This window comes from Primulina tabacum, chromosome 11, assembly GCF_025594145.1.
Source record: "Primulina tabacum isolate GXHZ01 chromosome 11, ASM2559414v2, whole genome shotgun sequence".
NCBI lineage: Eukaryota > Viridiplantae > Streptophyta > Magnoliopsida > Lamiales > Gesneriaceae > Primulina > Primulina tabacum.
In genome coordinates, this window is record NC_134560.1 from 10,467,624 (window position 1) to 10,493,677 (window position 26,054).

The 26,054-nt window shown below is 37.9% G+C and overlaps 1 protein-coding gene and 1 long non-coding RNA gene across 2 annotated transcripts in view; one reads left to right on the forward strand and one right to left on the reverse strand.

The window, feature by feature from the left end:
• The window catches only part of LOC142517990 (uncharacterized), a 26,271-nt gene continuing 217 nt past the window's right edge, over window positions 1-26,054 (forward strand). Inside the window, exon 1 of the long non-coding RNA XR_012813445.1 lies at window positions 1-389. This is a non-coding gene — a long non-coding RNA (uncharacterized LOC142517990). The remainder of the gene's footprint in view (window positions 390-26,054) is intronic.
• Window positions 25,290-26,054, reverse strand: part of LOC142517989 (putative glutathione peroxidase 2) — a 13,524-nt gene continuing 12,759 nt past the window's right edge. The window contains exon 7 of the mRNA XM_075620550.1: window positions 25,290-25,481. The gene's annotated coding sequence lies outside the window, so the exon portion shown is untranslated. The remainder of the gene's footprint in view (window positions 25,482-26,054) is intronic.

Genomic DNA, 26,054 nt, shown 5'->3' on the forward strand with positions numbered 1-26,054 from the left:
GGATATTGTCAGAATAAATTCGTAATCCCTAAGTTTTGGTGATAAAAAATAACATCGAGTTGTTTCATTATACATATCATATTTTATTGTATTGATAAGTTTTGACCTAGATGCTCGGAACTCAAGCTGAATCGCTTCTTTCTCAAGATTCTAGCTAACTGGACCGCCTGGCAGACAAGCTAGACATTCTAAAGTCAAGCCTTACAGCTTTTATGAAGTTCGAGCTGATTTCAATATTAAAGATAAGATGCTCTTGCTGCATATGGGTCTCTAACTGCCATACTCAGAGGACCAGCAAGACTTTCCATAATTCAAGCTGGAGAATATCAAGTTGCATGAAGACTCAAACAGGACTTCTCTAGTGATCTCTAAGCTGCATGTTGGACTCAGTTACTTGCCATATTTGGAATGTCAACGTGCATTAATTGCGTCATACTAGGAAGATAAAGAAGACACGAGATAAATTTCTTTTTGCATCAGAAAAATAAAAAGTTGAACGCCGCAAGAATTTGAATGTTGGAAGAAGTTCAACTGTAAAAAAAGAATGCTCCCATTCATTTGAGGGTTACGAACAAACGAAACAAGTTACGAACAAGCTCTCAAGCATTCTCTACTATCAAGAACTCGAGCACTTATCTGTCAATCTTCAAGTTTCTAACTTAGCACTCGACTAAAGTTCAACCAGATCTTCAAGGATCTTTCACTGCTACTCAAACACTCAAGATTTCTTTGTCAAGATGTTTGTTATAATGTTGTTGTAACTGTTGAATCAGGATTCAAAAATCCTGAGTTAGCTATTTGTATTGAGTTGGTGCTAAGAGTTTCAATTAGGCATTGGATAATTTCTAAACTCGAGTGGATTAATACAAATCGTTGTAAAACCAAAGTTTTCTACTGATTTTCTTTTTAAGTGGAAAAAGAGGAGAAGTAAAAAGATTTGTGTTATTTATTTCCTACACTTTTGTTACCAGCTCGACTTGTTCATTTTGAAGTTAAATTAATATAATCATTCACTAGATCTAGCATGACTTTCCCATTTTCTAAAAATATTTTTCAAGTGTCTAGATGTATGTATCCTGCATAGAAAAATGATTTTAATAGCTAACAACTAATAAGACCAGCTCAAGGATAGCTCAAGTTTTCGATGACCAGTCAGGAGAGCCTCGAGAGGAAAATCTTGCTAATGATTTCAATTATCAAACTTTCTGATATGATCGGTTAAGGGAGTTGGAGTGTTTAGAAAGGGAGGGGGGGTTTGAATAAACACTATGGAATTTTGTTTCGTTTTTAGAATATGAATCAGTTCTTTGAGCAACTGATCCTGAAGTCTTGTTTGTCTATAAATCAGTCAACTGATAATAGTGCGAAAATAGACTGAATACTGAGAAATGATATAATGTAAAACTGGCAGTATAACTGAAATGAACACAAGAATTTTTACGGATGTTCAGAAACTTCAAATGCTCTTATATTACCTCTTCTATCGTAAAGATAGATTTTTATTAAAAAACTTTGATACATTACAACATATTGTAATAATCCACTTTAATTGGTCTTACACATTGCCAAACTGAAACTCTTAGTCTATCAATAATTTTACAGTAGTTAACTGAATTGTTCTAACTGGTATCCTGAATGCTATGAATAAATACAATGAGCTTAGAGCTGAGTTTGCGATCTGTAAACTGAGAAAATACTCAAGGATTGTATCCAACTGATTGAAGATTGTAGATTCTTTATTTCGTGCTATATAGTCTTCGATCCCAACGGTTGTATGGAATGTATTTAATGATAAATATTCGTTGAATCGTCGTCTAGCTATTTTATCTGAAAGTAATACGAGGTATTCAGACTGTTTTGTTCTGATTCATCTGTTCTACTTTGGTACGATCTATCAATCTTTATGCTGATACTTCAACTGGTCTGGGCACTGACCCAAGTGTTTTGTACCTTGTCTTTGTCTCACTCAGTCAACTTTCTGGTCGAAGAATCAGTCAGGAGAGTTGGGAATCACAAAGCATTCTTCTGGCTGCAGGCGCTTACCGACCACACAGACCAAGCACTCACCATTATGAGTCTGTGTTCAGGTGGTTGATAAGCTGCTAGTTGATTACGTGGCCAACTGATTAGGAGTCCACTATTCAGCTGATCAGTTCAGCTAGACAATATCAGTTCTAACTGATGTCCTATTAGTTATGAATACTTCAGTTGATGAAGTTTTTCCAGTTCAGTTTAAACGAATTCTTCAGTTACGATTACTTGATTTATTCGATCAGTTAGGTTCTTCATTTATCTTACGGATTAACTTGTCAAACTTTGAAACTTATAATATTCCAACAATTTCCCCTTTTTCGGTGTTTGACAAAACTTAGATTTCTTGAACTGATTATCGATAACAAAACTGATCGTAGGTAAACTAATGTACAAATTCGTACATAATCAGGAATAAGAATTTTATTGATATTGAAAGAAATAAGTACAGATTCGTACAAACATTTCAAAACAAAATAGACAACCTTCAGACTAACAACTGACTCAAGACACTAGATTATTTCTTGGACCTTTTCGCATCTGGTCCTTTATCAGTTGGTTTTTCTGGTTCACTTCTCTTCTTGCTGCTTGTCTCTGCTGCTGCTGTCTTCTGTTCTTCCCTCTTATTGTCAACACCCGGCGCTCTGGCAAAGAGAATAAATGCTCAACTTACTTGTGCAGATATCTTAGCCAGCTGATTCTGCATTATGTCAATATTCTTATATAGACTTGTATGAACAAAATTAATCCGGTTGTTGAGTAGTTCTTGGGAGGAGAGCAGTGTAGAAATTGTTACTGATTCTCTTTTAATCTTTTAACTGTGTCGAAAAGGGCAACTTGATCCTTTGTCAGCTTCTTCAAGTCTTTCTGTAAGGTCTACAAAATTCGAATGACGTAAACTGACTGTATGAAATCTAGGATTTTGCTAAAATATGTGTTTAATTATTTTTTATGCATTAAATGCATGATCATCATGACATGAATAGATGTTTTTTACTTCATGGTTCGTTAAGATTTTCACTTATTAAGGCTTTTAGCAGTATTTCACGGTTGAACGAAGAACGGAGACCGGTGATAGTTAAGGAAAAATGTTTTTATTAAATAATTATTTTTTATTATTTAATATATGATGTATATATGTGAGATTTTCGAAAATGAGCTTTTGTAGGGTATTTTACTCATCGAATCATATTTTAAAACGGTATGCAATTTTTAGCAAGTCGGAGAGCTTTTGAGGGTTTCGGGCAATATTTTCAAAACGTACATAAACGAAATATTTTACGGGGGTGTTTTTGGATTTAATGGGACTATTTTAATATATAATGAGCCTAAAATCCTACTTAATCTCATTATTTTAATTAAAGGCCCTTGCCTAACCTACCTCCCAAAACCCAAAACACCCTACCTTCATTTTGGCCGCCCCTCCTCTCCATTTCCAGCAGCATTCTCAAAAATTTTCAGCTGCAACTTTGCTAGGTTTTCTCAAGTTTCTTTCAAGGAACTCCTCTCTGTCCCTTCAGTACACGTTCTACGCAATGGTTGCTGAGTTTTCGAGCGTAAATACGCAAAGGCACGCCATATATCTTGTTTTTCTCATCATTCACATCATTATATGTTGATTTGTATGTTTTTGCATGAGAAATTATTAGATTTGTCATGTTGCATTGGATATACATGGTTTTGACACGAAATATGCATATATTTTGACATGTTACTCACGTTTTCCATTGTTGTGTGTAAGGGGCTGCTAGATCATGACTTTTAAGGGCTGTACATGTCGATATCGAAGGTGTCTAGGTGCTGGAATCGGAGCTTGATCGAACCATAGGGAGAGCCGATCGGATCTAGGGTTTTGGTCATGATTGGGACCCGATCGGGTTATGGGAAGGGTCGGCCATATATGAGTCGAACCAGTTCATGGGGTAGACCCTAGTGGGTCTGAGTCGTGGTCCATGAGGGCTTAATCACGGCTAGACACAGCCTAGGGGTGGATCGAGGCGCAAGGGTCGATTCGGGTAGGTGTTAGTGTGATTTGGGTGATTCTAGCATGGTGGTGTGCATGGGGCTGAGGGCCAGGGCTAGGTTGGTCCAAGAAGGTCCAGAGGTGGGCTAGGAAGGGCTGTTTTGAGGCTGGTGCAAGCTGGTTAGGCGTAGAGTCGAAGATTGGGTTCAATGATACAACTAGGGTTCGAACAACATGGTCATGAAAATTCCAGCAAGGTTCAGCCGGGTTTATAGGGTTCTAAATTGCTGGGATTTTGTTGCCTAGGGGGTGGTAGGGTGTGAATAAGTCTTGGTTTAAATTTGGGAAAGTTTCGGGTTGATTTGGGTTAAAACCGGGACCGCGGTCCAAGTTTTAAAACGAACCGTAGAAGTTACTGAATGAGCTCGAGTTTACATCTAGGAAACGATTACAAATATGTTTTGAGGTGTCTTGATAATTTTGGTGGGCTTCAGGTCGAAATTTTGAGGTCCAGGGGTAATATGGTCAGTTATGATTTTCAGGGGCAAAATGATCATTTTGCGCCCGGATCGAGTTTACAATCCTGACAGCGTCCTGATCACCACAATTGCATGTTTAAAAATGTATATGTTATTATTAACATGAATTTTTATGAAAATACGTTGCATGCTTGGTTTTAAGAAAATGTACGTATATGCATTAGTTTTATAAGTGACAAATACGATGACATGTTTTGAAGGAGGGGAGTTGGTTGTGATTAATAAGAACACAAAAATGTAAGGCCAAGGCTCAATGGATGGGTAAAACTGTCGCTGATGTTCCCACCGTCACTGTGGTTATGTGTAAATGGATCCATCGACTAGAGCTGATACGAAGGTCACAACTAATGATCTTAATTCAAATTTAAAAATGAACACATTTATGTTGATATGATGAGATATGTTATAGATATAGTTATGCTTTTTCATGTTATGTCTAAGTTCACGCTTTTTATATAATGAAGTTTATTTCAATTACTGTACTTTTCACTGCCGCATGTTATGCATATGTATTTGTTATAACGGTTCAGGTGTGTTGAGTCTTTAGAATCACTAGGTGTGATTGATGCAGGTGAGCATGATGAGGTTGCGACGGGGGGCTCCGAAAACTGAGTAGGCGGAGCTGGAAGTGCGCACAATATGTTTATGAGTCAGGAGTGAAACATTTTTATACATTTTACATCTTTTTTATGTGTTGATGATTTGACAGGATTTGAAATGTTATATTTGAGCTCTTTTAAAACAGTAGTCTAGGGATTTGAGGATGTATTAGATTTATTTAACTGCAGTATATTTATTCAGTAGTTGAATGACTTTTTAAAATGCAAGATCGACAGCTTTTATTGCATGCATGTGTCTGAATATAATTCGAAAATAGTTTACAAAAAAAATTTCTAGTAGCATTTTAGTATCAGACTTTACAGTGAAATGAACATGTATATGTTATGGATATGGTTATGCTTGGTTATGTTATGTTTAAGTTCACGTTTTTTAGATTATGAAGTTTATTTTAATTACAGTACTTTTCACTGGTTCATGTTATGTGTATGTATTTGTTATAACGGTTTAGGTGTGTTGAGTTTTTAGACTCACTAGATGTGATTGATGTAGGTGAGCATGATGAGGTTGAGACTGGGGGCACCGGAAACTGAGTAGGCGGAGATTGAAGTGCGCATGATAACCCAAGGACTTTACATTTTTCCGCACTATATGTTTATGAGTCAGGAGTGAAACATTTTTATACAATCTACATCTTTTTTATATGTTGATGATTTGGCAGGATTAGGAATGTTACATTTGAGCTCTTTTAAAACAGTATTATAGGGATTTGAGGATGTTTTAGATTTATTTAAATGCAATATATCTATTCAATAGTTGAATGACTTTTTAAAATGCAAGATCAATAACTTTTATTGCATGCATGTGTCTGAATATAATTCTAAAATAGTTTACAAAAAAAATTTCTAGTAGTATTTTAGTATCAGACTTTACAGTTGGTATCAGAGCAAGGGTCCTGTAAAGGGTTGTGCCAACGCCAGCTTCAGAAGCTCGATCGTCAAGCCATAAATCAGTAAGTTTGCATGTTTTAAATAGTTTAATGCTATTACCTGCATGTTTATATGATATATGTTTTACGGTATATGTTTAGCTGCTTATATGCTGTAAGGATTAAATGTTTTGAAAACTAGATTGAATTGCATGATGGTTACGTTTAGAATTTGGATTGTATTCAGATATTATGCCTCCCAGACGAGCCCTAGCACAGACAAGCGGGATGATAATCCTGGAGGCGATAGATGCTTTCCACCACCACCACCACTGCCAGAAGATACAGCTACCCGCGTTCTAGAGGGAATTGCTAGATTGATGGAGCAGGCTCCGATACCCCATACTAACATTTATGATATGTTCAAACGGCTCAACTCGAAGGAGTTAGGGGACAGAGGGTTGGATTCGGTCTCTAGAGCTACACTTTCAGTATCTAGACATGAGAGACAGAGACCGGGTCAGATGCGCCACGTACATGCTGAGGGACGATGCATCCCTTTGGTGGGAGGGAGGAGCGCACGAAGTGGATTTGGCTAACTTCACATGGGATCAGTTCAAAGACATTTTCTACAACAAGTACTTTCCAGCTGACATCAGGGGATGCCTGACGCGAGAGTTTATGAGTCTCCGACATGGGGACTTGTCTGTGGCTGAGTTCATCAGGAGATTCGATAGTGGCTGTCACTTTGTGCCCCTTATTATGAGAGATGCAGCGGAGAAGTTAAGGCACTTTATGGATGGCCTTGGACCCACTATACGTCGGGATGTCATGTTGATGAGGCCGGCTACTTCTGATGTTGCACTGCATGTGCTTTTCAGGCATAACAGGCCTTGAGAGATATTGATGTAGAGATGCAGCGGAAGAGGCATCAGGCCCATCACAGCTCACAACCACAGAAGAAACAGTTCATAGGGCCACCCAAGAATCAAGGGCAGCAGAAGCCCAAGGAACAGTTCAAGAAGCCCGGACAGCAGAGGCCACTACAGGCTCCATGTGCTCCTAAGCTAGAGGAGAGACAGCCCTGCAAGCAGTGCAATCGGTTCCACTACGGTAAGTTTATGTAGGGGACCTTCAAGTGTTTTATTTACAAGGAGAAGGGCCACAAAGCTACTGACTTCCCTAAGAACAAGGGCCCTATCACTAGCAAAGCCTATGTGATGCATGCCGAGGAGGCGGAGGCTGAGCTAGACTCGACACTGATCACGGGTAACATTTTTGCTTAAATTTTATTTATCGCCTCGATTGCATGGAATATTATGTGGTATGATGGAATCACTTTTTGGATTGAGAACATAGAATAAAGTGGGTTGCATGTTCTAATAGAGGACTTAATTGAATTAACTTAACTAAGAGTATTATGGGTCAAATTCCAATAACCAAAAATTATAGGGACCTAATGGCAAAAATCAAAATTTTAGGGGCTAATTTGCAAATTCGCAATAAATAGGGGCTGCTTTCGCATTTTTTGAAATTTAGGGAACCAAATTAATGAATGTCTAAATTTTAAAGCCTAAATTGATTTGATTTGAAGTTTTATGGGCTAGATTGCAAATTTAAAAAAAATGAGGGACTAAATTGAAGAAAATTCGAAACTTTATGGTTGAAATTACAATTTCCGAAATTTCTAATGGTAATTTTGTAATTTTTGAAGGATTACTAGGACTAAAATGGGGATTTTTGAGAATTTTGGGTAATTAACAAAGAGAATTTCCTTAAGTCTCAACACGATCGAATTTGATGGTATGTTTTTTCGTAGGAAGGATATATATTTCAGGTGTAGCCACGTATGCATTGCTTGATTCCGGAGCTACACATTCATACCAGAGGCCAGGGATTTGGGATTCATAGTTTCGATTGACGATCAGATGTTTACCTCGCTGATAGTGAAGAGTTTGGAGCTTCGGTTGCAGAAAAATGTGGTACATGCAGATTTGATTGTGCTACTGTTGCCTGAGTTCGACATTAGTCTAGGTATGGACTGGCTTTCTTCAAACGGAGCTGCGATAGATTTTTGACAGAGGTCAATATCTGTCCGACCGCCTAGCGGAAAGCCATTTATTTTTTAGGTAGCCAGACACCAGCAGATGTCGCACATCATTTCTTGCATCTGTGCGAGAAAACTTATGAGGAGAGGATGCAAAGAATTTCTTGCAAGTATTGTGAGAGTGACCGAGTCAGTCAGTCAGAGGCTAGAGGATGTCGACGTGGTCAGAGATTTTCACAATGACTTCTTGGACAATGTTTCAGGCATTCCACCATATAGAGGGTGGACTTTTCTATTGAGATGATGCTGGGTACAGTGCTGATTTCTAAGGCACCCTATCGTCTAGCACTTTCAGAGATGAAGGAGCTGAAAGATCAGATTCAGGACTTGCTGGACAAGGGTTTCATTCGCCCAAGTTTTTCTCCATGAGGCGCACCGGTACTATTTGTGAAGAAGAAAGATGATAGCATGCGGCTCTGCATCGATTACAGAGAACTGAACAAGGTCATAGTCAAGAAAAAATATCCTCTGCCTAGGATTGAAGATCTATTTGATCAGTTTCAGGGAGCATCAGTGTTTTCAAATATAGATCTCTGATAAGGATATCACCAGTTGAAGGTGAGAGAGTCTGATGTGCACAAGATGGATTTCAGGACACGTTATAGGCACTATGAGTTTATGGTGATGCCCTTCGAACTGACGAACGCACAAGCGATCTTCATGGATCTCATGAATCGCGTATTTCAACTGTATTTGGATCATTTTGTCTAGTTTTCATAGACGACATCCTGATATATTCGAAGAGCAGAGAGGAGCACATTCAGCATTTGAGGACCACGCTACAGGCTTTGCAGGACAGATGGTTGTATGCAAAGTTCAGCAAGTGTGAGTTTTGGCTATACAGAATGGCATTCTTGGACCACATCATTTCCAGGGATGGAGTCGAGGTGAATCCCAGCAAAGTTGAAGCAGTTCGAGATTGGCCAGCGCCTAAGAGTGTGACAGAGATCCGCAGTTTCTTGGATCTAGCTGGGTATTACAGGAAGTTCATCCAGGATTTTTCTTCCATTGCGGTGCCATTAACCACCTTGACGAAGAAGAACGTGAAGTTTGTTTGGGGATCAGAGTGTCAGGAGAGATTTGATAGACTGAAGCAGGCATTGACTTCATCTCCAGTCCTAGCTATGCCATCAGGGCAAGGCGAGTATGTACTATACACGGATGCTTCGAAGCTCGGTTTGAGCGCATTTCTGATGCAGCAGGACAGAGCTATATCCTACACGTCTAGACAGTTGAAGGTTCATGAGAAAATTATCCGACTCATGACCTCGAGCTAGCGACAGTAGTATTCTCCCTGAGAATTTGGAGGCACTATCTGTATGGGGAAAAGTGCAAGATTTTCACCGATCACAAAATTCTGAAGTACTTCTTCACACAAAAAGAGCTTAATATGATGCAGTGGAGATGGTTGGAGTTAGTGAAAAACTATGATTATCAAATTACCTACCATCCAAGTAAGGCTAATGTGGTCGTGGATGACCTGAGTAGGAAACATACAGTGATTGCTCAGTTGTCGGTACAGAGACCATTGCAGGCAAAGATTCAGAGGTTTGATACTCCGAATCTTTCTACCCTAACAGTGCAGTCGACACTGAGGGACAGGATTCGAGTAGGGCAGACGTCTGATGAGCAGTTACAGAAGTGGAGGCAGAGGGATGAGTCTAAGGGCCTAATGTTGTATTCAGTTGAGGATGGCATAGCCAGATATCGTGATCGGATGTGGATTCCAAGCGGTGATTCCCTGAGAGCAGACATTACGAGGGAGGCCCATAACACCCCATAATCCATTCATCCAGGGAGTACGAAGATGTATAAAGATCTGCGGTCTTTGTATTGGTGGTCGGGCATGAAGCGAGACATTTTGCGTTTCGTGTGAGAGTGTTTTACGTGTCAGTAGGTCAAGACAGAGCATCAGAGAACTGCAAGAAAGTTGAGACCGCTCATTATTCCCGAGTGAAAATGGGAGAACTTCACCATGAATTTTGTGACAGGGCTACCGAGGACAACTGGAGGTTATAATGCCATTTTGGGCGGTAGTTGATCGGCTCACCAAGTCATAACATTTTCGACAGATCAAGAAGACTTTCACCATGAATCAGTACGCAGAGCTGTATATCATAGAGATAGTCAGACTGCGTGGGATTCCAATGTCCATCGTGTAAGACAAGGACTCGATATTCACGTCTGCATTCTGGAAGATTCTGCATCAGGCATTGGGTACAAAGCTGCTATTCATACAGCCTTTTATCCTTAGACCGACGGTCAGTCTGAGAGATTGATTCAGATCTTGGAGGACATGCTCAGAGGTTGCACGATCAACTTCCAGGGCAGCTAGGAGCCGAAATTACCACTCGTGGAGTTCACGTACAACAACAGTTATCAGGAATCTATTGGTATGGCTCCATATAAGGCACTTTATGGGAGAAAATGTAGGTCACCAGTCTATTGGCATGAGGTAGGGGAAAGAGCAGAGTTGGGTCCATACATTGTCAGACAGAATACAGAGCTAGTGGTCAAGATCCGAGACAGGATGAAGAACGCTCAAAGCCGACAGAAGAGTTATGCAGATCAGCGGTGCAGTGATTTAGAGTTTGCAGTAGGCGATCATGTATTCGTGAAGTCACACCGATGAAGGGTGTGATGAGATTTGGGAAAAAAAGACAAACTTAGTCTTAGATTCATAGGATCATTCGAGATCTTTGAGAGAGTTGGAACACTAGCTTATATAGTCGCATTACCGCCGAATCTTACGGGAGTTCATAACACGTTCCACGTCTCGAAGCTGCGGAAGTACATGTTGAGTCATTCGCATGTACTGAACTATGAGCCTCTGCAGTTGACATCGAACTTGTCTTTCGAAGAAAGACCTACACGGATATTGGACAGACAAGAAAGGAGATTCCGGAACAAGGTGATCCAGATGGTCAAAGTCAAGTGGCTGAATCATTCCGAGGAGAAGGCTACTTGGGAGACTGAGATGGAGATGAGGAATCGCTACCCGGAGTTATTCAGTACATTTTAAATTTCGAGGACGAAATTCGATATAAGAGGAGAGGAATTGTAAGGTCTAGAAAATTCGAATCACGTAACTTGACTGCATGCAATCTAGAGTTTTCCTAAAATGTGTTTAATTATTTTTTATACATTAAATGCATGATCATGACATGAATAAGTGTTTTACTTCATGGTTCGTTAAGATTTCACTTATTAGGACTTTTAGCAGTATTTCACGCTTGAACGAGGAACGGAGACCGGGAACAGTTAAAGAAAAATGTTTTTATTAAATAATTATTTTTAATTATTTAATATATGATGTATGTATGTGAGATTATCAAAAATGGGCTTTTTAGGGTATTTTTACTCATCGAATCATATCTTAAAACGATATGCAATTTTTAGCAAGTCGGAGGGCTTTTGAGAGTTCGAGCAATCTTTCATAACGTGCTTAAATGAAATATTTTACGGGGTTGTTTTTGGGCTTAATGGGACTATTTAATATATAATGGGCCTAAAATAATATTTATCTCATAATTTTAATTAATGGCCCATTATACTAATTATATTATACCTAACCTACCTCCCAAAACCCTAAACACCCTACCTTCATTTTTGCTGCCCCTCCTCTCCATTTCCAGCAGCATCCTCAAAAATTTCAGCAGCAAATTTGCTAGGTTTTCTCAAGTTTCATTCAAGGAACTCATCCCATCCTTCTAGTACCCGTTCTACGCAATCGTTGTTGAGTTTTCGAGCATAAATACGCAAAGGCACACCCTATATCTTGTTTTCCTCATCATTATATGTTGATTCGTATGTCTTCGCACGAAAAATTCTTAGATCTATCCTGTTGAATTGGATTTACATGGTTTTGACACGAAATATGAATATGTTTTGACATGTTGCTCACGTTTTCCATTGCTATGTGTAAGGAGCTGCTAGATAATGACTTTTAAGGGCTGTACATGTGGAGATCGAAGGTGTTTAAGTGCTGGAGTTGGAGCTGGATCAAACCATAGGGAGAGCCGATCGGATCTAGGGTTTTGGTGATGATTGGGACCCGATCGGGTTATGGGAAGGCTTCGGCCGTTTATGAGTCAAACCAGGGCATGGGGCAGGACCTATTGGGTCTGAGTCATGGTCGATTAGGGATCAATCATGTCTGGTCAAGGCCTAGGGGCGGATCGAGGCGCAAGGGTCGAGTCGGGTAGGTGTTGGTGTGCTTTGGGTGATTCTCACACGGTGGCGTGAATGGGGCTGAGGGCAAGGGCTAGGTCGGTCCAAGAGGGTCCAGAGGTGGGCTAGGAAGGGCTGGTTCGAGGCTGGTCCAAGCTGGTTAGGCATAGAGTCGAAGATTGGGTTCAATGAAGCACATAGGGTTCGAACAACATGGTCATGAAAATTCCAGCAAGGTGCAGCCGGGTTTTGAGGGTTCTAAATGGCTAGGATTTTGTTGTTTAGGGGCTGATAAGGTGTGAATAAGTCTTGGTTTAACGTTCGGAAATTTTGGTTAAGTTTCGTGTTGATTCAGGTTGAAACAGGGACCACGATCCAAGTTTTAATGATGTTTTAACTGCAGTATCTCTATTCAGTAGTTGAATGATTTTTTAAAATGCAAGATCGACAGCTTTTATTACATGCATGTATCTGGATATAATTCGAAAATAGTTTACATAAAAATAATAATTCTAGTAGTATTTTAGTATCAGACTTTACACTTTCATTGTGTGATCTTTTAATGTGTCCAGACTTAGAGTGCAACAGCTGAGTAAATTTAATATGAGAGATATTAGAACCAAGATTGTTCAGTTCTGAGAGAATAGTGTCTAGCATTACATCGGCTGCTAGTGGCATTTCAGGGGAGAATACTTCAGTGGGAGTATTTTATTTCCTCTTTCCCTTCTGAGTAAATTCCACTGCAGCAAGCTGATATGGGGCAACATCTTGGTCTATATCTGCTGCAAGTTCTTCTATTGTGCTTCTTGAACTGACTGATTGGGAGGCTGATCCTGTTGATTATGCCTTTGCAGTCTTTTGAGAAGTGAACAACTGAAGAGTGGCTTCAGACATGAAGAAAGTCTCAGGAAGCATCAGGTTTGTTGTGGCAATTCTGGTGCGGATGATGTTTCCTGGACTGAAGGAGTAATAATTTGTTCAGTTGGTAACTGAACGACTTCAGTTTGAACTTCCACGTCTGTTGTTGATATCATTTCAAGATCTTCAGTAGTTTCAACAACATCATAAGTAGTGGAATCATCTTTACATTCTATTTTAATATTCTCAGAGACTGACTGCAGCAGGTGATCTACATTTGCTAATGTAAGATCTTCTTCAGTGTATGTAGATGGATGTGTTTTTGGTTTAGAAACTGGAAGGATATTAAAAGCTACAGATGAGAAAGGTTGATCATCAGTGAAGAGTGGAGGAGGGACTTCTGAAACCAGTTCAACTGGTTGGACCACAACTAACTCTGACTCAGTTGTAGCTGTCTGCTGCTCCTATGCAATTTCAGTTGAACTGTCCTCCTCAGATGATTATGTTGGAATTTCTTCCTCAGCTGATCTAGAAATGCTGACCTGTAGTGGAACATGTAATTGTTGTCCCATATCCTAATTTTTAACTTTCATCTGGAAGGAGATGAGATCAAAGTCCAGTTGTTGAAAAACTTCTCTATCTTTATATGTAGTACCCTCCCAGCTGGATCATAATTTGACTTCAGTTCAACTGTCACCTCAGCCAGCCTCTTGATTCTCATAAGATCAAATAAATATGATCTTCTTTCCGTGGATTGGGCGACTGTGGTGGCTTTGACAGCTTTCATGACAACCGATTCCAAAGAGATGAATTGCTTCAAAACTTTCTTCTTTTTTTTTTAAGTTTCTTTGCCGGTGTCTGTTATGAAGTTTACCCATTCATCATAATGATCAATCTTCAGCTCTGCATGCTCATTAATGGCTTCCATAATGAGGTCAATTTGAGTCTGAATGGCAATTTTGGGTCGTGATTCTTCAATCAACTTTGCATTGTCCTTCAGATCAGTTATGGAATGAGGAAAATCTAGAGATGAAACAGTTGTCTCCACCACCTCTCTGATGATTACACCTTTTGGGCGTGCTGGGCGTGGGACTGTGGGGCAAGCAAATTTTGTGAGAGGAGCTGGAATCGTTGTCAGTTTTAGCTTCTCTCCAAATTCAGTAATGATTGTTGAGGGTTAGTAAGCTGTACTCTTTTGCTTCAGTGTGATAGCTGGCTGAATCGACTGAATCGGAACTATTGGAAGAGGTTGCTCAGCTCTTGATGGCAATAATTTGAGCTCAGGAAGAGCTCAAGGAGTGGCAGCTGGCTTGGTCTTTTTAGACCTTGGCTTCTTCAGTAGTACAGGAGAAGGGGTCTTCTTCGAATCAATGGTAGACATGACAAGTTTCCTTTTGGATTTGGGAGCAGCTGCTGGTTTTATCTTTTCAGATTTATTGGCCTTAGCAGCTGGCTTGTCAATGCGTGACTTCTTCGATTGAACTTTGGTGCTGTAAAGACTTTGAACTTGATAACTAAAGAGGAAGATACTGGAAGTATCACTGAGTCCTCAACTCGCCTGCTCAGCTGAAGTGCGAAGCCTTTTGACTGCTTCGAAGTCTGCACCATATTCTTCAAAATTGTGAAGATGATAGATGACAAGTTCATTTTTATCCCCTTGACAATAGCAGCCATCGCCTGGAACTTTTCAAGTGTGAGTGCAGCAAAAGAACCTACATTTGCTAGCAGGCCCTTTGCAACAATATCGGCCAATTGCTGGTATTCTGGCTTCATTTAGTTCTTTGGATCAAACACCTTGATCTTTTGTCCATTTGCAGACATAGAGGTCTGAATTTATGCAATATCAGCGGCAGAGACCTCTGAGAGACTCGAGAGACCTTCAGTTGGGAGTTGAAACAGAGTTCTGAAAAACTCTTCATCCACGATCAAAGTTGGTTGTTCACCTTCGTATGAATCTTCCAGACATCAGTGACTAAGCTGGACTCATATATAGACATAATCTCAGCAGAATAGATTTCTTGGGTCGCCAACACTAAGGAGGTACGAAGTCCAGATGCTTCGATTTTCTCAAATAGGCTGCGAACTGATTCTTCAGAGTTTGCCAAAATCGATTCAAAATCTATTGAAACAGCATTTGAGAGGTAAGTTGGTGTTAGAGATGCCATTTGATTTGATTTTAGCTGTAAGTAAAGAAAAATACGAGTGAATTGCTCTGAAAATTCGAGAGTTAGAAACTTTGGAAATGATGAGAACACTTCTGAGATGAGGATTTCTATTTATATTTCATGACCATTCAAATTTTGGACATGTGGCAGTCCGTGAAAGGTTTTGACCAAATAAGTAAGATATTCAACCGTTCATTTAAATTTAGAAACTGAAAATTTGCAGTTATGCAAAAAAAGATTAAAACATTGGATTTAAAATTTGAATAAACTTAAATAAGTAATTTATACTTGTTCACGATTTCAATTAAAGAATTTAAACGAATTAAAGTTAATCAACTTATGGTAAAAATCAGTTTATTCAGATACCAACTGCTCAGTTCGAAATTGAATCAGTTCAGTTTATGAACAACTGATTGTTGTCTTATCAATGGACTTACAAAAATTCAATGTTCCCTCTGTATTAAGCAATTAAGATAAATTAATAAGCCCTAAGATATTTCTAAAGTAAGAAAACTTAGTCTCAGGTAATGGCTTGGTGAAGATATCCGCTGCTTGTTGTTCAGTTGAAATATACTCCAGTCTGATATCTGTCTTAAGAGCATGATCTCTGATGAAGTGATGTCTCACATCAATGTATTTCGTTCTGGAGTAAAGAATTGGATTATATATAATCGCAATGGAGCTGGTGTTGTCATAGAAGATCGGTGGCTCTTCAGCTACTACTCCATAATCTTTTAGTTGTTGCTGAATTCAGAGCAGAGTAGCACAACAACTTCCAGCAGCTAAGTATTCAGCTTCAGTTGTGGAAGTGGCGATGAATGTTTATTTTTTTCCAAACCATGAGATCAATCTGTTTCCTAGAAATTGACATGATCCACTTGTACTTTTGCGGTCAAGCTTACATCCTGTATAATATGCATCTGAATAACCAACTAAATTGAAAGATGAATCCTTAGCATACCATAAACCCAAATTCTGTGTGCTTTTCAGATATTTCAATATATGTTTAACAGCTAGGAAATGCGATTGTTTAGGATTAGCTTGAAATCTGGCACATAAGCATACTGCAAACATAATATCAGGACGACTAATAGTTATGTATAATAAAGAACTTATTTAACCTCTGTAGAGTGTCATCTCAACTGATATTCCTCATTCATCTTCGTCTAGTTTAACTGATAAGCTCATGAGAGTGGATGCAGCTGAACTATTTCCATGCCAAATTTCTGCATCAATTCCTGTGTGTATTTGGTCTGACTGATATAAGTACCAGTTTTCAGTTGCTTCACTTGCAAGCATAGGAAGAATCTCAGTTCACCCATCATGATCATCTCAAATTTATCCTACATCAGCTTAGCAAACTTCACATAATTTGGGATTAGTTGACCCAAATATGATATCATTAACATAAATTTTAACAATCAATGAATGATCTTTCTTTGTAAATTTGAACAGAGTTTTATCAACTGTTCCCACTGTAAAATTATGATCAATCAAAAATTTTGATAAGGTCTCATACCAAGCTCGAGGTGCTTGTTTTAGACCATATAAAGCTTTATAAAAATGATAAACATGACCAGGGAGTAAGTGATTTACAAAACCTGGAGGCGGTTTTACATACACTTCTTCTAGCAACTGACTGTTCAGAAATGTGCTTTTCACATCCATCTGATATAATTTGAAGTTTTTGTAGGATGTGTACCCTAGAAATATCCTGATTTCTTACAGTCTAGCAACTGCAACATCAGTCTCGTCATAATCTATTCCTTCTTCCTGTCTGTAGCCTTGTCCGACCAGTCTCACTTTATTGCACACAATTGAACCATCTTGGTTCAGTTTGTTCCTATATACCCATTTGGTACCTATAAAAGACTTTGAAGAAGGTCTTGGAACTAACGTTCAGACATTGTTATGTGTAAACTGACTAAGTTTTTCTAGCATAGCAATGACCCAACTGGGATCAACTAGAGTTTCTTCAGTTTCCTTTGGGGTTCTAGTTGCGATATAAAAGCAGAACATATAAATAAATTCAACGTCTGATTTTTGGTTTTTATTGGATCAGATGGGTTAACTAATACAAAGTTCTGAGGATGGTTTCTTCTCCATATGTAGTTTGGATCTTCTTGACACGTTTGCAAATCTAGTTCAGTTTATAACTGACCAGTTCCTTCTGCTTCAGTTGGAATAACATCAGTTTGAAGTTGAATGTTTTCTAGTTGTTCATCAAACTAATTATCAGGAACTGTATCATGTCTATCTTGTGGTTCTACCACTTCTGGATCTATTGTTTGAAGGAAATTTTTGACTATGATTATCATCTTCATCGTCATCCTCCAAATTTATATACGTTAAGCGATTAATCAGCTCAACTGGATCAGTTGTCTTATCATTTAGCACAGTCTTATCAAATACAACATGGATAGATTCTTCAACATTAAGAGTACGTTTGTTGAATATCCTCTATGTTTTACTAACCGATGAATATCCTAAGAATAATCTTTCATCTGATTTAACATCGAAGTCAGTTATGTGATTCTTACCATTGTTATAAATGAATTATTTGCACCCGAATATTTTAAAGTATGAAATCACACTTTTCTTGTCATGCCAGATCTCATATAGTGTTTTCAAATGATTCGTATTAATCATTTATCTGTTCTGAGTAGCCGCCCAAAACCTTTGAAAAATATCAGAATCAGCTAGCATTGTTCTCGCTGCCTCCTTAAAAGTTCGATTTCTTCGTTCAGCTACACCATTCTATTGTGGTGTTCTTGCAGCTGAGAATTCATGTCTGATTCCTAAATTTTCGAGAAATTGAGACAAAGTCTGATTGACAAATTCAATTCCGATGTCGTATCATATTCCGTCAATCCCAAGTGATTTATCATTTAAAAGTTTTTTGAAAAGTTTTACCAGTTGTGAAGCGATTTGATCCTTTGATTTGAGAAAAATGATCCAAGTAAATCTTGAGAAATCATCAACAATCACAAGAGTGTATTTAATTCCACCTAAGCTCATGAATGGTATTGGACCAAATTAATCCATATGCATCAGCATCAGTTCTATGCATCGGGTTGAAGATTTACTTACTTTGTTTTTAAAAGAGGATCTAACTTACTTCCCGAATTGACAAGCTGAACAAATATTATCTTTTGAAAACTCACATTTGGGCAGACCAGTTACCGGTTCGTGTTTGCTCACTTGTGCAATGGCTTTGAAATTTAGATGGTTCAATCTTTTGTGCCACAGCCAGTTCTGAGATTGATTTGAAGCTACAAGATAAACTGGCTTATCGGGTGGGTTGCTCCAACTAACTTTGTATGTGTTTCCACATCTTTTTCCTATCATGATTAAATCACCAATTGCATTTCTAACTGAACATGCATGCTTACTGAATTCAACTGAATGGTTTTTATCGCATAGTTGACTGATGCTGATTAAGTTGTAATTAAAATTGTCAACTAGTAATACATCATTGATGATAATTTTACCATTGATAAACTTACTGTAAGGTCCAGGAAATTTAAGTTACGTAACCTGAATGCATGCAATTTAGGGTTTTATTTAAAAGATGTGTTTATTTATTTTTATGCATTTAATGCATAATTATTGCATGATAGGATTCATTTCATGATTATTTAAAAAGTTCACGTATTAAGGTTTGTAGGTGCATTTCACGCTCGATCGAGGAACGGAGACCGGGGAATTTTAGGAAACTTAATTTTATTACACGTTTAATTTTATTTATTAATATAAGCTGTTTTAAGTGTATTTTTCAAGAAATGGGCTTTGTTGGGCATTTTTACCTGCCAGAGCATATTTTTACCCAGTACGCAAATTTTAACGATTCGAATGACTTTTTGAGGGTTCGGGCAATATTTTAAAAAACGTACCTAAACAAAATATTTTTCGGAAACATTTTTGGGTTTGTTAGATTTGATTTAATGCTTAATGGGCACAACTATCCCTTAATCCTTATTTTTGGCCCTTTAGTGCATTGTTTAGCATTTAAGTATACCCTAAACTAATCCTAACCCTAAACCTAATCATTTGGCAGCCCACCCCCCTAAATTTCCAGCAGCTTTTCTCGTGAGTTTCAGCAGCTTTGCTGAAAAAATTTCGGTCCTCCATTATTTCTTCAAACAAGATACTTTCCCGCTCCTCCGGTGTTTCCCCGACGCGTTCTTCTCCAAGTTTTCGATCATTTATCATCAAGGCATGCATGTTTCTTCCTTTGTGCATCATACACGCTGATATTATGCAAAAATTTATGTTAATGAATGTAAAACTTTCTATCCATACTGTGTGAGAATTTCGTGATGGTTTATATGAAAACATTGCATCCTAAGCAACTCACGATTTTTGCTTACCATGGTGCAAGGGGCTGCCAAGCAAGGGACTTTAGGGCTGAATATGTCGAGGAACATGCTGTCAATAGGCTTGAGTCGGGTTATGGTGTTGTACGCTAGAGGCCACGAGATGGAGGGTTATGTTTGGTTCGATTTTGGGAGATCGCGTGAAAGGAGTTGGAGCTGGCAGTGCAAGGGCCGATCCAAGGCTTGGACCAGACCCTGGTGGGTCTGATACATGGCTTAGGATGGCTCAAACACTGCTGGAGCCACCCCTGAAGCCGATCGATCGTGGAATATGGAGGTTAGCCGCGAGTGTGCTTTCCTTGGGGACTAGTGATTGTAGGCAAGTTGCGGCTTGCATGGGGGCGTGGTCGTGAGTTCAGAAGTTCCAAGGGCATCCTATGGTGGTCTAGGTGAGGTTGGTTAGTGGTTGGTCCAATTGGCTAAGGGTTAGGATCGATGGTTTGGGAAAGGTGGCGGCCATGGTTCGACTAGAGTGAGTAGGAGAATTTCCAGCAGCTTCTCGGGTCTGGTCGAGAGTTTTAGGGGTCTGATCTTTATGGTTTTAGGGCTGTTAATGTGTTTATAAGGTGTGTTAAAAAGTTAGGAAAAATTTGGTTAAGTTTCGGGTTGAGTCGGGTTAAACCGGGACCTCGATCCAAGTTTTAAAACGAATCGTTTAAGTTTTGAAACGGGCTCGAGTTTACGTCTAATAAATGTATTTAATTATGTTTTGGTATGTTTTAAGGATTTTGGTAAGTTTCGGGTCGAAATTTATAGGTCCAGGAGTAAAACGATCATTTTTTGTTTTCAAGGGGCAAAATGATCATTTTGCACCCGAGGTGAGTTTTTAGTCCTGGCTGTGCCTCAATCACAAATTTATCATGCTTTTAAATGTTTATGCATCATGGTCATGATTTTTATGAAGTTACAAAATTTACGTTGCATGCTTGATTTTAAGAAAATTTACGCTTATGCATGATTTTGTTAAGTGGTTATAATGATGATGCTTTGAAGGATGAGAATTAGTTGTGACTAACGATGTATATGTAAATGCTGATGATGAGGCCTAGGCACAGTGGATTGGTAATACTGTCACTGATGTGCGACAACCGCCGGGTACCACGGTTTTATGTAGATGGATCCATCGTATAATGATGAATGATGATAAGAAGTCACAACTAATGAACTAAATTCATTAAAGGAAATGATGTATATGTATATGATGATAATGATTAATTGTTTTGATATGTAATGATTTCATACGACATGTTTACATTACGTTTTAAAGTTCATGAAAAGTACGTTGATTACGGTATATTTTCATTGATGTGTGCTATATATATGTACTCGTTATTTCTGGTACAAGTGTGTTGAGTCTTTAGACTCAGTAGGCATGTGTGATGCAGGTGAGCATGTTTTTTAGGGGACTAGAGGTGCCGAATTCTGAGTAGGTAGGATTGGATGTGCGTGCACGACCTGAGGACCACATTTCTTCCGCACATTATGGATTTTGAGATTTGAGATAACATGAGCATTTTTATTCATTGATTTTGATACGATGATGATTTCTAGGATTTTTACTCGTCATGTTTACGCATTTTCTGTTGGTCGAGTTTGGTCATTTTAAACTGCATTATTTTAAATTGTTAAATATTTACGCTTATTTTTAATTGATATTTTTTTCAGTAGGGTTGCATGCATGCAAAATACTTAAATGATATTTATGAAATTTGTGAGCTTTTTTAAAAAAAAAATTAATAATAATAGTAATAATAATATATTTCAGCATTTTAAGTTAGTAGATGTTTCAATTGGTATCAGAGCAAGAGTCCTGTATGGTTGTGCCACCGCCAGCTTCTGCCGCTCAGTATTCAAGCCTCAACTCTGTAAGCTTTTATGTTTTAAATTATTTACTGCTATCACCTGCATGCCTTCATGATATACGATTTACGAGGATTTTCAGTGCATGTTTAACTACTTTTATGATTTAAGAACTTATTATTTTGAAAAATTAGATTAAATTGCATGATGAGTTACGTTTATAAATTGGACTGTATTCAAATATCATGTCTCCCAGACGCAATCCTAGTGCAGATCGTCAGGATGAGATTCCTGGAGGCGACAGAGGCCCTCCGCCACCACCGCCGCCAAGAGATGCAGCTACCCGTATATTGGAGGGTATAACTAGGCTCAGCAGGCTCCTAGACCTCAGGCGGATGTTTATGAGCAGTTTAGGCGGCTCAGTCCGAAGGAGTTTGGGGGTACTACTGATTCATTCTTGGCAGATGGATGGATTCGATCTCTGGTGTTGCACTATGAGTATCTGCAGATGAGAGATGGCGACTGGGTCAGGTACGCCATTTATATGCTAAGGGATGATGCATCCCTATGGTGGGAGGGAGCCGCTCATCCAGTGGACTTGGCTACCCTCACCTGGGACAGATTCAAGCCGCAGAAGAAACAATATTCAGGGCCACCGAGGCAGCAGGGGCAGGAGAAGCACCAGGGATAGGTTTGGATGCCCCAGCAGCAGAGACCTCCTCAGGCGCCAGGGGCGCCTAAGCCAGATGACAGACATCCATGCACGCAGTGTAACAAGTTCCACATCGGCAAGTGTTTACGGGGGACCTACAGATGCTTCGTTTGCGGACAGGAGGGTTACAAAGCAGCAGACTGCCCTAAGAACACGAGTCCCAATACTGGACGAGCTTATGTGATGCATGCCGAGGAGGCCGATGCAGAGCCAGATTCGACGCTGATTACTGGTAACCCTTAAGCAATATATTAAAACAGTTAAACATTTCAACAAAAAAATATAAGCTACAATAAAAAAATTAAACATTTTACACAAAGTACATAAAAAATAATCACAAACCATTACACAATAATATATATTAGAAAAAAATTGTTTAATAAAATTTGTCGCCTCTTGTTCCACAGCTAGTGGTCGATGTTGTCGATCAGCTCTACGTAAGTAAATATTATAAGGATTGTTTTCTCGACTTATGGTAACATGTCCATCATTATCATCGTCATCATCATCTTCATTGTTTATATATGAATATCTTAGAAAGGAAACGAGTGATACGACATTTCTCTTGGGGTTCAATTCATGCACCGGTTGTTTGTGGAGAAGCTCCGTAAAACTTTGAAAATTTGAGAAAAATGGAGTGTGGTAACCTTGGTCAACAAATGAATGAATCACATGTTTCGATGCAGATGGCCATGCACTATCATACCTAATAGGTACAGTAGATGACCGTGCAGTATCAAAACCCAGTAGGTACACCAGATGTCACTGCAGTATCGAACCCAGCAGATGTCCCTGCAAATTCATCACCATATCGATCAGTCTCTAAACCGCTATATTTACCAATATTATCGAATCGGTAAATATCGAACCGACCAAATGTCCATATTGTATCAAACCACCGGATGACTGATACGAATCAGGAGAAGGTGTGCTAAAAATTTGTTGAGGATGAGGTTTTCCGGGAACAAACATATTGTCTGGAAATGGACAAAAACCAAGTCTATGCATTATAAGCTATATAATGCATACAATAATTCGTACTAGTTCATATAATCATCATCGGTTTGCCACGATCTTCCATGTCGTTCACCTTGCACAACATACCTAGAATTTCTATTCCACTTAAGAATTTCATTCTTATGATGTTCATTACAATATGTATTGCGATGGCCTATCCTTTGATATTGTGCAAGTCATCATCATCAATGTGACTATATTTTGTCATCACTCAAAAGGAAGAAATTGTTAGTTTGACAAATACCATAAGTTTTGGTAATAAAAAAACATCAAGTTTTTTCAGATCTAGCTGTCGTTGTTTTGTATTTACAAGTTTCTAGCCCCGTAGACAAATCAAATTGCTCGTCGCTCTATCAAAAGCTCAAGCAAGTTGCAAACATCATATCAAATCATGATTTGCTTTTAAACGGACCATTTTATAAAAGAAGTGTTTAGAGTCAAATTGTTCAACTCTAACCGCAATCCAACCAGTCAGAATTTAGTATATCAATATGGATACAATATAGTTGAAATGTTTACTGTTATAAGATCAAGTGTCATGCACAGTATTTTACCAACTCTCGATTGACAGAAATGTTCCTTAAATGTCAAGAAGTCAACCAACTTTTCAGAAGCTAAAAGAGCCAAAACCGTAAAAATCAAATAAGCATTTAATACAGTGTACGATGAAGGGAAGTTGACAATGTCAATCTATCGAGAGATGGTCAAATGATCATTAAAAAATTTTCCGACCGTTGGAAGACTTTGGATATAAATTGCAGATTCAGAAATTCAAAGACACTAACAAGGTTCAAGCATTCACAATCTACAATATTCAAGTTTTCAAATATCAAGTTTCTCACCTAGCACACGCTTGTTCATATCATATCATTAAGGATCAATTTGTGTTACTCTACCAACTCTAACCATTTGAAGCTACCAATTGGAAAGTTTGTTTCCTTTGGCAAATCGAAAATTCTTACACATCCAGAGTATGTTGTGTTAGGTTATCACTAAGAGTTTCGATTTAGGTAATGATAAGTCCTAATCGAGTGAGCTTGTAAAAGAGTTGGATCAATCAAATTCTTTTAATCGATTCTTTAATAAGTGGTAGAAAGGGCGACGTAAGAGTTGTTATCTACGAACGTCCATAAAATCTTGTCCCTTTTACTTGTGCATTTACTCAATCTTTCTGTATATTTTATCTAACCGCTGTTTTACTCAATCTTTCTGTATATTTTATCTAACCACTGTGATAATTGATTTCTTGCATTTAATATATATTATATCACTAGATAATTGATTTCTTGCATTTAATATATATTATATCACTAGTCTATTCGGACCGTTTCCACGCTCAAATTCATTTTAGTGGTCCAATTAAGTCTAGCAGTTCAGGAAATTGTTTTAACAACTAATAACTGTTAAAAGTCAGTTCAAGTTTTACAAATACAAAACATTAAAAGAGTTCATACACCATCTCTAAGCTCTTATCGATATCGCAACTATTTTTATTGTTTCTTGTTTTATGGGGCTATTGGTTTCTTTTATTTTAAACAAAAATTGCAAATTTTTTGATATAGTTATCTAAAAAGATTAATTTAACTAATTATAAAAATATATTTCCTAATTTTGTGATCAGTTTTCTATTTTTGTTGGATAAATTATCATTTAAATAATCATAAATTTTAAAAAAAATTAAGGATAATGTTCCAATTTTGATGTGGTCATACAAATAGTTTATCTACTATGTTCCCTATTTATAATATATATATATTACATTTTATAAGTACAGATAGTATAGATATGAAAGCATTTGAATTTGTAGAGGATGCAAGATTGCATGTAAAATCCAATTATCAATATTATCTAAATAAAAAATTATTTAATGCACAAAATTATAATAAGATAGTAGAACACTGTCTTCATCATAAAATCCTTGAATATATGAGAAAATATTTTAAAAATTCCAATTTTAAATTATTTGGATGGAAAGAATTATTTTTTAATAATGAATTTCAAATGACACCACTGTGAAGATACATTAGAAATACTTGATAATTACTATTAAAATTCAAAGGAGATGAGTTTGAAATTCTCTATAATATATTTAAAATAATAACAATTTTTTTTAACATGACTGGAAACAAATGCACTGAAAATGGATAGAAACCTGATAGCCAAGCCAATTTAACTACCAAACAATACACCAGCCGCTTAAATGCTCCCAAGTGAATCAGTGCTGGGCTTTATCACATCAAATCCTTGTTTGCATCAGCTGAGTAAATGTAAATAATGAATTTCTAATGACAAATTTTATAAAATTTAATTTTTCCTACAGAGTATTGCCCCCATCATAAATAGAAAAATATCTGGCTCTAAAAGGTGTATACAAATATAAAGAATTTGTTGACCTTGAATCACTATTATGGCAGAAAGATTAGACTCGTGGCAACATCAAGTCGGCTTATAAACGAACTCGATCGAGATCAAGTTTCTCAGAGCTGGAGATTTTTTTGACAACATATACAGGGGATTTCTTGTTTAAATAACCCTCCACAGAGACATATTTAAAAAATAACCTCCATATGGTGATCGAATGTAAAACCACATGTATGATGTTTAAATCACATAACAGATATTAGGTTTTTACTCATTTTGTAGCGTGTATAAGTGTATGGTAGCATGGTTATCATGAAACTCATACACATTTGTAAGCCGAGCTCACATATCAAACTGCTCAGACATATTTACGAAACAGAATCAACGTCCAAAGCGTGAGCTAGTGAGCTTAAACTTCTTTAGTTTGGGGTTGATGAGCTTGGATCGACTAACTCATTATTATAAAGTG